General features: G+C 47.0%; 1 protein-coding gene across 2 annotated transcripts in view; it reads left to right on the forward strand.

Annotated features, from left to right (window-relative positions):
• ANXA2 (annexin A2) overlaps window positions 1–13,435 on the forward strand; it is a 66,799-nt gene that overhangs the window by 9,418 nt on the left and 43,946 nt on the right. Inside the window, exon 1 of one of the 2 annotated variants that reach the window (XM_004578029.4) lies at window positions 8,705–8,749. The exons of the other annotated variant lie outside the window; for it this stretch is intronic. The gene's annotated coding sequence lies outside the window, so the exon portion shown is untranslated. Of the gene's footprint in view, window positions 1–8,704; window positions 8,750–13,435 lie in introns of those variants that run through there. 2 annotated transcript variants of the gene reach the window in all.

The raw sequence follows: 13,435 nt of genomic DNA on the forward strand, positions 1-13,435 counted from the left end.
TCCTTAAGATTTTAGGCTCATTCTTGTAACATAGTGTGCCACAGCTCAGGAGTCAGGTTCTTTTCTACTTGCTGTTTGACTCATTGGTATATTTTAGAAATATGACCATGCCGGAGCATATTGATCTGACATGCTTTTCAGTAGCTTTAGCCCACAGTACAAATCTCTCATAAATAATTAAATTTAGCTTCAATGATGGATACTTGGGATGTCCCACCCTTAAAAAGCTGCAATAAATGTCTTTATACACATGCAGCTGTGGTCAGATAGCACTGTCTTCAGGATGGCTTTCTAAAGCAATATCACTCAGTCAAAGGCCATGAGCATTTTTAAAAAATGGTTTTATTTATTTATTTGAAAGGCAAAGTTACAGAGACAGAGGAGAGAGATCTTCAGTCTGCTTGCTTACTCTTCGAATAGCTGTAACAGCTGGAGTTGGGCCAGGCCCAAGCCAGGAACTTCTTCCAGCTTCTCCATGTGGGTACAGGGATCCAGAGTCCTCCCCTGCTTTTCTGGGCCATTAGCAGGGAGCTGAATTGGAAGTGGAGCATCCTGGACTTAAATTGATGTCTATATAGGATATTGGCACCACAACAATTAGCCTGCTGGCCCCATGTGAGCATTTTAAATAGGAATAAATACTGTCTTCCCAGCAATAATGTATGAGAAGTCCCATTTTGCTCATTCCCACCATGCTGGGATCTAGCCACCTTTTAAATTTTCTCCCAGATGAGCCGAGTGTGAGCAAAAGGCAAGATGATACATGTGTGGAGAGAAATCAATAAGAGAAGATACAGGGTTAGATAATGCCAACCCAGGGAGAGACAAGCCAACGACTGTCCTTGGGAGCTGCTGCCTGGGTGCCAGGACCAACAAATACAAACAAGGCAAAGTGGCCGGCACAAAAGGAAATCTGAGAAATGCTGCGAGAAGCAGATCAGAACCATGTCTGCCCGAAGGGTTTGGGTAAGGCTTACCTTTAGGAGAAAATAATATTTGCCGAAATGGAGGTGATGCTCAACACTGGAAAGCAGGACAGGGCATTCCAGCAGGGAGGGAACGGCTTGGGGATGCCATGTGTTTGGCCTGTCTAAGCTGAGGCCCACAGTGGAGCGAAGGCAAAGATGGGAATAAGGCAGTCAGGCAGCTCAGCACCCTACGAGGAACGCTTTTGAGAGCAATCATATAACCAGAATTACATCTTAGAGAGATCATTCTGGCTGCCTCGCAGAGAATGAATTGACACCAGAAATATCTGTGACAGCTGAGAAAGAGCCATTGGAGTCACTGCAGCTGTTTTCCTGAAAATATCTCAAAACAAAGCCGAAATCACAGCTTGTCCACATCCAGAGTGCTCTGCGTGCTTCGGGGTGTGACACCTGAGTGCCGCAAGCTGTGGATCAGGTCTCCTCGCAAGTCTCGCGGGGTCAGGTGATGAGGTGATTTCTGGGAAATGAGCACCGGTTTTTCAGCATCTACAGCATGCCAGGCACTTGCATAACTTTTCTAATCTTATAAAAGCTGAGCAGTTCAGAAAACTGATTTTCTTTCAAAGGTTTCATGTTTCTAAATTCCCATGTATCTCCAAGAATGTTTCCCCATCCAATGTGTGTATTTAATTTTTTAATGTACTTATTTCCATTTTCTTTCTTTCTTTCTTTCTTTTTTTGAAAGGCAGACACACACATGGAGAGATCTTTCATCCACTGGTTCACTTCCTAAATGCTTGCGCCAGCCAAGGCTGGGCCGGGCCAAACCCTGAAGCCCAGAACTCTACCTGTGTCTCTCACGTGCGGCAGGGCAGGGCCCTAGGCACTTGAGTCATCGACTCCTGCCTCCTAGGATGTGCATCAGTAGGAAACAGGGTAGCTGGGAGTTGAACCAGGAACTCCAGTACCATATGTGTGTGTTCCAAGGCACAGCGCAAGCTGTCGTACCAAGCATCTGCCCAGGTATTCTTGTTTATTCTGTTTAAACCGTTAAATGTGATGCCGTGGATTCCTATCAGCATTCAATTTGATGCTCAAAGTTAGTCCCAGTTTTTCCCAGTAACAGCAGATCCCAACTGGCTTTTGTATTCTGACAACATGTTACTCTCAGTTGTTTAGCAAAATGTTCACCTTGTATTTCTCTGCCCCGATCCTGGAATCGGCCTTCTCCAAGGAATCCTGGCTCCTCTGACTGAGGGAGACTACTTAGAAACTAAAGTCTAAGTATTGAGACTGTCATTCTTTTTTTCTGATCTTTCATGTATCATCTGTCGTATCTTTCTGGAATTTTCTGCCCACCCCTGCCCAATATTCTGAAATTTCATGATAGCATATTTTTAATTTGCTTATTCTTCCATTCTTTGTGGCTTTTTGACAAACTTGTAGCCTAAAGTTTTAGAAAACTGTTTTTGGATATTCATTTCATTGTTTTCCCCTCCATTGTACCTATTACTTAAAGTCTCTCTCTCTTTTTTTAAAGATTTATTTATATTTATTGTAAAGGCAGGTTTACAGAGAAGGAGATACAGAGAGAAAGATCTTTCATCTGCTCGTTCACTCCCCAAGTGGCTGCAACAGTGTAAGCTGACCCGATCTGAAGCCAGGAGCCAGAAGCTTCTTCTGGGTCTCCCATGCTGGTGCAGGGTCCCAAGGCTTTGGATCATCCTCCACTGCTTTTCCCAGGCCACAAACAGAGATCTGGAAGGGAAGAGGAGCAGCTGGGACACGAACCAGTGCTCATATGTGTCAGGAGCCATGTACTAAAGCCACACTGAAGCCATTTTGAATATAGACCTATGGGACAGTGGAAAACCCCCGGTTGGCTAGATGCTTGGGAAAGAGGTTATGAAACCAATCACATGCTTAGCTTCAATTGTTTCTAGCAACTGTTTTAGAATGTGATTTATGCTGTACTTACCGACATCTTGTTACTGATTACCTATACTATTGTTGATATGTTGGTAACTATTGTTGATATGGTGGCTGCTCAAGAACAATCGGTCTTGAGACCATGGCCTGCGTCCCAGTTTCTCTTTCCCTGAGCCTTAGTTACTGAAGAATATAAAAACCCTCAGTTGAAATCAATAAACTGACAGCTTGATCAGACTTACTGTCTTGCTGTCCATTCTTTGTGTCTCTTGTCCAGTCATTCTCTCCTAGGTGGTTGCGACCCCCGTTGACTGTCCTGCTGGACGGGACACATATGGGATCTCGGCATGTGCAAGGCGAGGACTCCAGCCACTAGGCTACCATGCTAGGCCCACTAAAACTCTTCTGCTAGCCTAAAGTGGCAGCACTTTGGTGCAGTGGGTTAAGCTGCTGCCTGAGACACTGGCATCCCGTATGGGTGCCAGTTCTGAATCCTGGCTGTGTCACTTTCAATCCAGATTCCTGCTAATGGCTTAGGAAAAGCAGCAGGGCATGGCCATGGTGCTTGGGTCCCTGGTACCCACGTGGGAAACCTGGATAAAGTTCTTGTCTCCTGGCCACGGCTGTTGTGTCCCTTGGAGTGAATCAACAGATGGAAGATCCCTCTCCCTCTCTGTCACTCTGATTTTTAAAAATTATATACATTTTATTTTTTATAATTTTTATATATTTGAGTAGGGTATGAAGGGTCAAGGGCTAGAGGAAAATAGGTGAGACTCTTGTTTTGACATTCTCTTTTTTCCTTCCTATATCTGGGCAGAGGGGAGAGATAAGGAGAGAAGCCACACCTAGCCTCCCAACCATCCCAGGGTCCTCGATGTGGAGCGTGCTCTAAGAGTCCTGCTTTGATAGTTCAACAGTTCTGTATTGCTTCTGTATTCTCAATAAAGCAGTGTAAAGGGCCTAGGATCTGCCTGGATCTTAGCAGACAAGCTGGAGATAAGGCAGCATATGTCACAGGGTGGCAAGAGGTTTTACATTGCTGTGCCTGTGGTGACATGAATGATGGGACGTGTGCCTTGCCAACAGTGACTTCAGCCAAGGAGATTTCCAGGCAGGATGCTGAAAATGCCAATGGGCTTTTAAAAATATGGAAAGAGCTGTTTGATTCCCAAGCAGAATTCTAGACAAATTTGAGAAGAAATGGCTTCAGACTAAAGATAAATCTTGCGTGCAGCTCTAAACACATTTTTATGTTGTTGTGTTTGTTATTGTTAAGATTCCTAAAAGATTCACATGATGCTTTGGGAACCACTTGGGCCTTAAAATCGTAGACTCATAAGCACAATATCTCCTGCAGCCCAATATGTCCAAGGTGGAAAGAGATCTGATAAAATAATGAATATGAATCTTGCTGCATGGAATTCACCCCAATACAATTTACATACGTGCTATAAGGTTTCTGAGAAAAGTGTATTAGGTATGGGTTTTGAAGCATGAAGTGATACTAATAAGACTTAGAGAAAATCCACATGGATTTTAAGATACTTGTGTGAATGGAAGAACCGTAAACGTGGACACAGAAACAGTTCCAGATGGAGAGAGGTTTCTGAATGCCTTTGGATTTCTACAGGAATGAAATAGATTAAAATTGTTCTGAGCTGCAAATATGAGCCATTCTTAAGGAACAAGAAAAGCATCTCAGACGGTGGAGCTCAGATGCCAGATGGCAAAGCCAGAAACCGTGCAGAGCAAGGGATTAAAGCAAGGATCAGCAAACTAGACGCAACATCTCCCATCACCTGTTTTTGCACAGCTGTTGAGCTACCAGCACTGGAAATTTCAGCTGTTGCTTCTACAAAGCCAGTTGCTATTACTATCTTGGTGTAGAGTGGGGAGGCCCGAGAGGATGAAAGACCAGAGGCAAGACAGGCTAAGCCTACCCGCTATCCTTCTAGCAACCCAGGCAAATCCACTGATGGGCAAAGCCACTCATCATCCTCTGATTCCAACCAGACTAACTAACCCAATAGCATTTGGAAAAGACTTCAGCCATTTCCACCGACCCTACCCCAGTTGCAGAATCATTAGCAAATGAATGGCTGTATATGCTTTCCAAGGTATCTGACTACACTGCAATACGTACTGGATACAAGGACTTTGGATATACTATTGAGTCCTGGGATTGGCTGGGAGATAAAGTACACTTCCATTTCTTTATAGAAAAAGTGAATCCCTAAGGCCCCTCCTTGCTGTAACCTTCCATTATTCTGTGACTAATTCTTCTTTATCATTCCGTAACATTTCTGGAGAGCCTAGCATTGCTAAGTAGGCATTCTTAGCAGTGTTGAGGCTCAGCAGATGAAGTGTGGGCAGAACAAAGGCAACGAGTAAGAGGACAAAATGCATAGCAGCAGATATTAATCTGAGGTCTGTTGGAGCAATACCTGCCAAGCCATGAGAGCAGGGCTGGGGGAATAAGTAAGTGGATTAAGATTCAAAAGTTGGGGCCAGAGGGTAGTGGGTAAAGCTACTGCCTGCAGTATCCCAGCTGCTCTGCTTCTAGTCTAGCTCCCCACTAATGTACCTGGGAAAGCAATGAAGGATGGCTTGAGTACTTGGGCCCCTGCGTCCACGTGGGAGACCTGGTGAGAAGCTCCTGGCTCCTGGTTTCAGACCAGTCCACTTCTGGTCATTGTGACCATTTGGAGAGTTAACCAGCAGGTGGAAGGTCTCTCTCTCTCTCTCCTTTCCCTCTCTCCCTCTTTCTGTAACTCTACCTTTCAAATAAAAATAAATAGGTATTTTGAAAAGATTTATTATATGTATTTAATTTGAAAGAGTTACAGAGAGGAGAAGACAGAGAGAGAAAATCTTCCATTCTCTGGTTCACTCTCCACAGCGGCCAGAACTGCACTGATTCAAAGCCAGGAGTCAGGAACCCAGTGCCAGCAGCTTCCTCTGGGTCTCTTATGTGGTGCAGGGACCCAAGGACTTGAGCCGTCCTCTCCTGCTTTCCCAGGCCACAAGCAAGGAGCTGGATGGGAAACGAAGCAGCCAGAACACAAAGCAGTGCCCCAAGGGGATGCCAATGCCACAAACAGGCCTCCCCCACAATAAATAAATCTGTTAAAAAAGAAGATTTAAAAATTCTTTTTACTGGCAGAACTGTCCTTACATTCCTCTGAAACAAGCAGCTGTGACTTTACAGCTTTATTTGTATGATACTATCATGGTGATATTTTATTTAGCATGAAGAAAAGCCTGCTTATTGCACAGATCTATATAAGTTTGGATTTGCCAGATGCCCAAGATAAGCAAAACATTCTATCAGCTATTTGGTGGCTTTCCTAAACACTGCACATGGTTTCAGTTAGACTGCGGCCTCTGCGGAGGGCTTGCCACGGCTCAGCCCAGGAGTGAGAGAAGGACCTGGGAAAGGGAGGCCATCTCCAGTCCACCGTTGTCAGGGCCTGCCTACCTCCCATTCTTCCTGAACATACTCACGGAGGAAGCCAATCCTCGTGGCGTCTACCTTTAAAACTTTCATTCTGAATTGAAGGTTTATAAAGCATACACCAGAAATTATATATAAAAAAGTGCAGCTGCTAGGGCAGGAGTTGTGGTGCAGTGGGGTAAGCCTCCACTTGAGACACCTGCAGCCCATACTGCAGCACCTATGTTTGATTCCTGCCTCCGCTTCCAACCCACCTTCCTCTTACTGCATCTGGGAGTCAGCAGAGGCTGGCTCAAATGCCTGGGTCCTTGTGACCCACGACAGAGGCCAGATGAGGTCCTGAAGACTAGCTTCTGCCTAATCCAGCCCAGCTGTTGTGGGCATTGTGGGCAAATACCTCAAAGGACAGAAAATCCATATTCCTCTCTCTTTCTCTCCCTCTCCCCATAGTTGTCTGTAGCTCTGCCTTCCAAATGAAAAATGAGTACATTTAAAAAGAAGTGCTATTTTCTTCTGGTCCTTCTGAGAGTGCCCGTCACGTGTAACTCCTAGAGAAAGCACTCGGGCTGAGAACTAGGAAACCCTGTCTGGGTACGTGACGCTGAGCACAGCAACTAGTGTCTGGCAGCCTTGCTGTCGCGGGACGATTCTCAGCTGCAAGCAAACATGGACATTAAGACAGATGGAAAACCCAAACACGGCAGCAGCAGGACCAGGAGAAGCTGAGCGCGTAAGGAGGCAGTCCACAGGGTTCTCAGCCAAGGACTTCTCTTAGGCCGAGGTTCGCAGATAGCATTAGCTCAGTCACACATGTTGCTAGTGGCACTTGTAGGAGTAGAGCGGCTAGAAGAAAAGAACGATATTATTCTATTTTAAACCAGGTGGTCCCAACTAGAAATCATTATGCTCAGTGAAATGAGTCAATCACAAAAGAATAAATACCATATATTCTCTCTCATATAAGGAAGCCAACATGGAAAGGGTAACTCCAATAGTCCAATCTATACTTTTTTTTTTTTGAGCGTCTGTTGGCTGTTTTGGCTGTGTCTCAGATGTTTTGATGTTTTTATGTCGGTTTATTTGCTTCCAAATAATTTCTTTTCTCTAGCGGAGTTCATTAAGTGCCCATGGAGTATGCAATGGTTCCTAAGAGACTTCTGTGTTTCCTTTTAGTTAAGCATGTGCTGCCTACTCAGTGGCACATTACTTAATCAAGGTGCTACAATTTGTTGTTGACGTTGTTGCTGTTGTTATTCATGCTGTGATTGATGTGGCTGTTGTGAAATGATGTCAATCCCAAAAACTAGTTAAAAAAATGTTCTAGATATGAGAAAAAAATGTCTTTGGTATTTTGAGATCGCAATAAGCTTGTAAATTGCTTTAAGTACGATGGGTATTTTGATGATATTAATACTTTCAATATATAGGAGTTTGATTTTAACAGATAATTTTGTACTATGAATGTTTACTGTTAGTACCAGGTGTGAAATATGGCTTTTTGTTATTGTTATACTTTTGTTTTCAAAAGATTAATTTTTCTGGCCGAAAGTCTTAATTATCTTAGAGGTAATCTGTGACTACTTTGCCATGTGTATGTTTTTCCTTTCTTCCTGCGTGTTCCATGAGGAAGATATTCTGACTTTGTAGATGAAACATGCTTATGCTTTATTGTACAAGAAGTCTTATGTTTTTAAAGCAAATAAAGGTGTTTAAAAAAAAAAACCGAGGTGGCTTCTTCGGGACAAAAGAAAAACAAAGTGCCCCACCCAGCCGCGGCCCTCCTGCCAAAGAGGCCACGCAGAGCTGGTGGACACTGCGGGTCCCACGCGCGGAGGGGCGCGGGAACAGGGCGCCTCCTGGCACGCTCAGCCGGCGCGGTGGGCCAGGCTTGGCCGGGCAGGAGGGGGCGAATCGCCTTCTGGTTCTCCTTCTGGGAACAGGCAGCCAGAGGTTAAGCTTATATGTTTGTAGAGAGGTAATGCGGGGCTGGATGCCAAAAGTTTCAGCTAGATTTATGCTTCTTGGAGCAATTCTTTCTCCACTGCCTGGCGCCTGGAATAAAAAAAGAAGAAGAAGAAAATAGGGACTTCACCCAGTCACAATCCCCCAAACGGCTAATGAACCCAGGCCCAGGCTGGGAACTCGACGTGGCCCTCACTCAAGACGTAGACTCAGGAAGGGAAGGAGAGAGCCTCACCGGTGCCTCGGGGAAGTCTCGGCGGGGCCGCGGGTGCGGGGCGGTTCCAGGGCGCGGCTGCCCGCGCGGCTCTGCGGCCCGGGTAGCGTGAGTCACCCCAGTCGGGGTGGGGCGGGCAGGGCAGGGTAGGCGGGGTGGGCCTGGCCGAGAGGATGTGGCGGGTATAAAAGCCCCACCCAAGCCAGCCAGCTCTGCTCGGCAACTGGGGAGACTCGCAGCACTCGGCGCCCGGCCCAGGTAAGCGGGACGTGCCACGCCCGCCGCCCGCCAGCCCGCTATGGCCCCGGGCCGCCGCTCTAGCGGGGCGCGCTGAGGCCAGGAGAGGGGATGCGAGTGGCAGGGCTGGGGTCTAAGGAAACAGCGCGCATTCGGGGTTCTGCGGACGCGGGGCGCAAGGCCAGGTGTCCGGGATGGGACGAGTGGGGGCGTTCGTGTCCCGGCCTAAAGAGTGCAGGATAGGGTCCTGCATTCCTCTGCAGGTCCCGCGGGGTCGCGTGGAGATCCTACAAGCTGAGGGGAGCGCAGGGGGCCCACATTCCAAAGGTACCGGCGCGGGCAGGGGCACAGGGCGTGGCGCGGCCCAGCGCCCACGGGCGGCTGCGCGCTCCACGGTGAGCCAAAGTTCCACCTCCCCCTGCAAAGTAGCCAATCTGTGTACTTCAGGGTTACTTTTACGCAAACCAGACGCCTGTCTGTGACGCTTGAGCCGACCCCGGAGAGGGGAAGACGTGACAAGTGGGGGTGGGAGTTTGGAATAGTTGGCCCCCACCCAACAAAGCAGAAACCTCGGTTCCTGGCTCCTTCGGGGCGATTATCTTGGAGGACAGCAGTTTCTGATTGTGGTCAGTCTGGGCAAGTTTTCCGTTTGGTGGAGTATATTTGCATGGAGAAGGAAGTGTCTTCTGGTTTCTCGGTAGGGCGGGCTGGCCGGCCTGTTAGTCGCGGCGACGCGGCAGTGAGTCAGGGGCTTGAGGTGCCGAGAAGGGCGTGGCCGGGCCGCTCCCTGCAGCCTGGAATGCCGCTGGACTCAGAGCTGGTGAGGAGGACCTGGGCCCTGGAGAAGGAGTGTAACCTCTGTAGTTTCCTTAACTGTAAAGTGACTATAGGACCCCTTTGCCACAAGGGGACTACTACTGACAGTTTCATAAAGCCTGTTTGTTCAAAAATAACTATGAAACGCCAATATTAGCAGGAAGGCCAGGGGTCACTTGTGACCGTTAAAGCTGCTGGTTGTTTGGAATTTGGGTGTGAAATAGCAATGGTCTCATAGGTGCACGTTGGGCCATTACCTAGCACCACAAACTGTTGAAGTCCCAGGGCCTGGGTCTCCAATGCCTCCTGCCCGCAAGTTGGTAATCTACAAAGTGGAACGTATTTCCCCAGGAAAACAGTGTTGTTCAAAGTTCTCAGGTTCCCAGGCAAGCCTAGAAAGACCTATTTGCCATGTTAAGTGTTGTCTAATTTGGGAGGGTAGAACTGGTGAAAGAATAGGAAGAAAAAAAATCCCTGAACTATTTCTTCTGGAAATTTGCAAGTTGATCTTGATTAAATTATTTTCATGCTTGAGTCTCCCCTCGGCTTTCTTTTCTCCACTTTTCTCTTGCCTCCTCAGAGACCTTCTCTCCTGGTTGTGCTATCATTGCGCTAGGGGCTTGTCCAGTTCTACAGCATTCCCTACTCTCCTCCTGCCCCGGGTGTCGCTGACTCCCAGCGAGTCACCAGCAAATGCAATCAATGCATTTGGGGATGGATGGAGGTTTTAAGGCTCCCAGCAGCCCAGAGCGGTGGTGTAGTGATTTAAGGAGCAACAAAGAAAAATGCCTGGTAGCTTCAACAGAGCGGGACATGATAGAATTTGAGGTTAGGAAGTCGAGGAGGAGTAGTAGCTGGGCCACGTGAAGGAAGATTTCAGATGAGACCAGGAGCTTGTGCCAGCCTCCTACCGACTTCAAAATCTACGGCCCAGGAGTTTCAGGGGGATATTGCAGCAGGAGGGTGTGACTGCCAGTGTGCGGTTTTTCCGTTGGATTGCCTGGTTTCAGCTGAAGCCCAGGAAATATGTGCTGACTCACTAACTTTGAGGAGACTCCAGTCTTGGGCTGGAGTCTCAATATTTAACATCCCCCGTCTTGGAGCTATTCAAGGACTGTATTGATTGATATTAGAGTTGTGGCCATTCGTTTCCTAGTTCATTTAGTGATGGAAGTAGTTTTCCTGGCAAAGCAGGCCTTCTGTAATTGTTATCGATTTGGAGGGCTGGAGCCTCTTCCTGCACCTGCGAACCTAGAATCTGGCAATGATGCGTTGTGGTGAGCCTTGGTTATCTCTCTATGTAGGACGTGGCACATTGGAGACCTTAATCATTGCAGAGAAAGTAAGCGTGCCCTGGGTTGCCTTAGATGTGACTTAATTCCACAAACTATCAAAGCACCTACTATGTCCCAATCATAGCTGTAGCCCCTAGGGACACAACAGTGAGTAACACACACACACACACACACACACACACACACACCTGGCTCTGTAGACCTGAAACCTAGCTGTGAATTGTATGTTGGTCATCAGAAGTTTACATTTTCCCTAATCAATGTTAGATTCTAAACTTCACTGGGACTCATTTTCCCTTGAATCCACCTAAGTCACAGAGCTGGGCATCTTCCTTAGCCCATTTTGGAAACTTGTTGCTGAAAGCTGTGACAGTTTCCACCTTGGATTGTGAGAATTGGGGGAAATTGAGTGTTCCTCTATTTTTGTGTGTGGGAATTAGCTTCCTTCTTTTCCCTGGTGCCACACCCTAAGAGAGTTGTTGGCCATACTGGGAGGAAATTCCAGTCCTAAAAAAATAAAATAAAATAAAATAAATCCCACAACTCTTTCCACTCATTGAATGCCTAGTGTGTATTTTTCCATGGTGTTTAGGGCCTAGGTCAGGAGGGGTGAGATGCCCACACCGGAGCTTCTGATGGAGCCCACTGAGATGACATGCTTGTGTAAGTCATCTGAGCTCCACACTGTTAGAGATCAAACCAGTGGCAGCCCAGTGGTCTGAGTTCTAAACCCAGGCTTGGTGTGAAATGTTCCAGGGAGTGTCTGAGCTTTGGAACCCTAGACCACACCCAAGCTACCCAGGAAGTACATCCTGTCTGCTTACTGCCTGCTTGCTTGCTTTATGCCCAGAGGAGATGTGGTCAGGCCTAGGATCCTGGCTGATTGCCCTGACAGTGCAGAGGTAGAGGTGGGGCCTGGGTCACTACAAGTACCCTCTGGGCTTTGCGAAGGTCTGCAGAGGCTGGGAGTCAACACCTTCCATGCCAGCTGTGTGGACTTGGAACTGCATTGTTCACTTTATGGGAGAGAGAGAAAAACGGGGAAGGAGAATATGTTGGAAAAGTAGCAAGAAAAAAGACCAGATATGCGCATACCAACCCACAACACAATCCAGTGCCCCCTGTGTGCCATTGAGTGTGCTCCCATGTGCGAGGACATGGGAGTGACGTCAGAGACCCTGGGGACAGGCAGTGTGGATGGTGACCTGCACCCACACACAGCACACAGGTTTCACAGAGTAACCATCTTAAAGTCTATTTGGGTGCCAGCTGAACCAGATCTTAAATGGTGTGTTCAGGCTTTATTTTTCCGCTGTTGATTTCTGGGTCCTGTGGAAAGCACAAAATGTGGGGCATAAGACACAGAAATTGAGTTGAAGCTGGCAAGGTCTGCATTTCCTAACCCTGACCTTGGTCCACGCCAAATGATGTCATCCTGCCTGCCTGACTCTTCTGCCCACTCTGGTCCCGTAGCAGGAGAGACTGGCAGAGTGACTGTGAGAGCAAGGAGCTGGAGTGTGTGTGTGAACCAGCAGACAAGGACTGATTCAGCCCAGAGGGAGAAAGGGACAAGCTGGAGCAAGTGTTCTTGGGGTCCCTCCCGCTGGCGGTGTTCTCAGCCACAGGGCAGAATTCCAGGAATTCCGGGGAATGACTTGGCTGTATGACTCAGCCATTAATCAAGACCATAAAACCAACCAGAAAAGTATGTGCTTTCAAGAGGTTTTGTTAAATAAAAATGATTTAGGAGGTGGGTAGGTGGAGCCCTGCGGGAACTCCCCTGTCCCCCACATTCATACCTGCTTTGAGTTATGACTTAAGTGCCATCTGCAGGTGGTCATGTGCCTGACCAGCCCTTGTACAATCAGGGCATGGGTGGGGAATCCCAGCCCTTCACACTCCCACCCTCCCCAGTTTTGCTTTAAAACCCTCATTTATGCCTCTGGCCCTTGCAGCTTTCCTCTTGGTTACTAAGGATCTGTTTTGTGGTAACAAATCAACACAGTCTAAGCTTCGAAAGTGGGTGGGTGTGTCTGCGGAAATGCTGAGTTGGACTGTGATCTGTGTGTGGGGCAGTCGTGCTGTAGCACGTTTTGTCTGTTCCATATCTGGACTTTCTGGGGCTGGTTCATCCCAATTCAGTTCAATGGAACTTATTTTTTCTTTTTTTTTTTTTTTTAACTTTCTTTCACTTTTCTCTTTGAAGGACTAGCTGTTTTGTGTGTACTTTATTACTGTTGTAAATTTTTGTGCATGTGTTTTGGAGTGAAACACTACAACACAATAAAAACTTCTGAAGGGTTTTGAGAAAGGACAATCTCTAGGGAGCTCTAGCAATATGAGTGTACTTAAAGTTTGTAGAAAAAACAAAATTAAATGAAAAGTTGATTGTGGTGCAACAAACTTTGAGATCTATGCATGTCATTTTCCAAAACACATTTTCCATGGGCTTTTGAAAGATCTCTCATCTCTGTGGATTTAAAACTGTTTTGGCAGGAAAATACACTCATGCTTTAATTCCACCTTCCATGAGCTTTTTTGAAGTTTCTTCCTGGCTCTTCTGTTACGTGTAAATGCCTTTGCTTTTCAACAGCTG

Source organism: Ochotona princeps, chromosome 6 (assembly GCF_030435755.1).
Source record: "Ochotona princeps isolate mOchPri1 chromosome 6, mOchPri1.hap1, whole genome shotgun sequence".
Lineage (NCBI taxonomy): Eukaryota > Metazoa > Chordata > Mammalia > Lagomorpha > Ochotonidae > Ochotona > Ochotona princeps.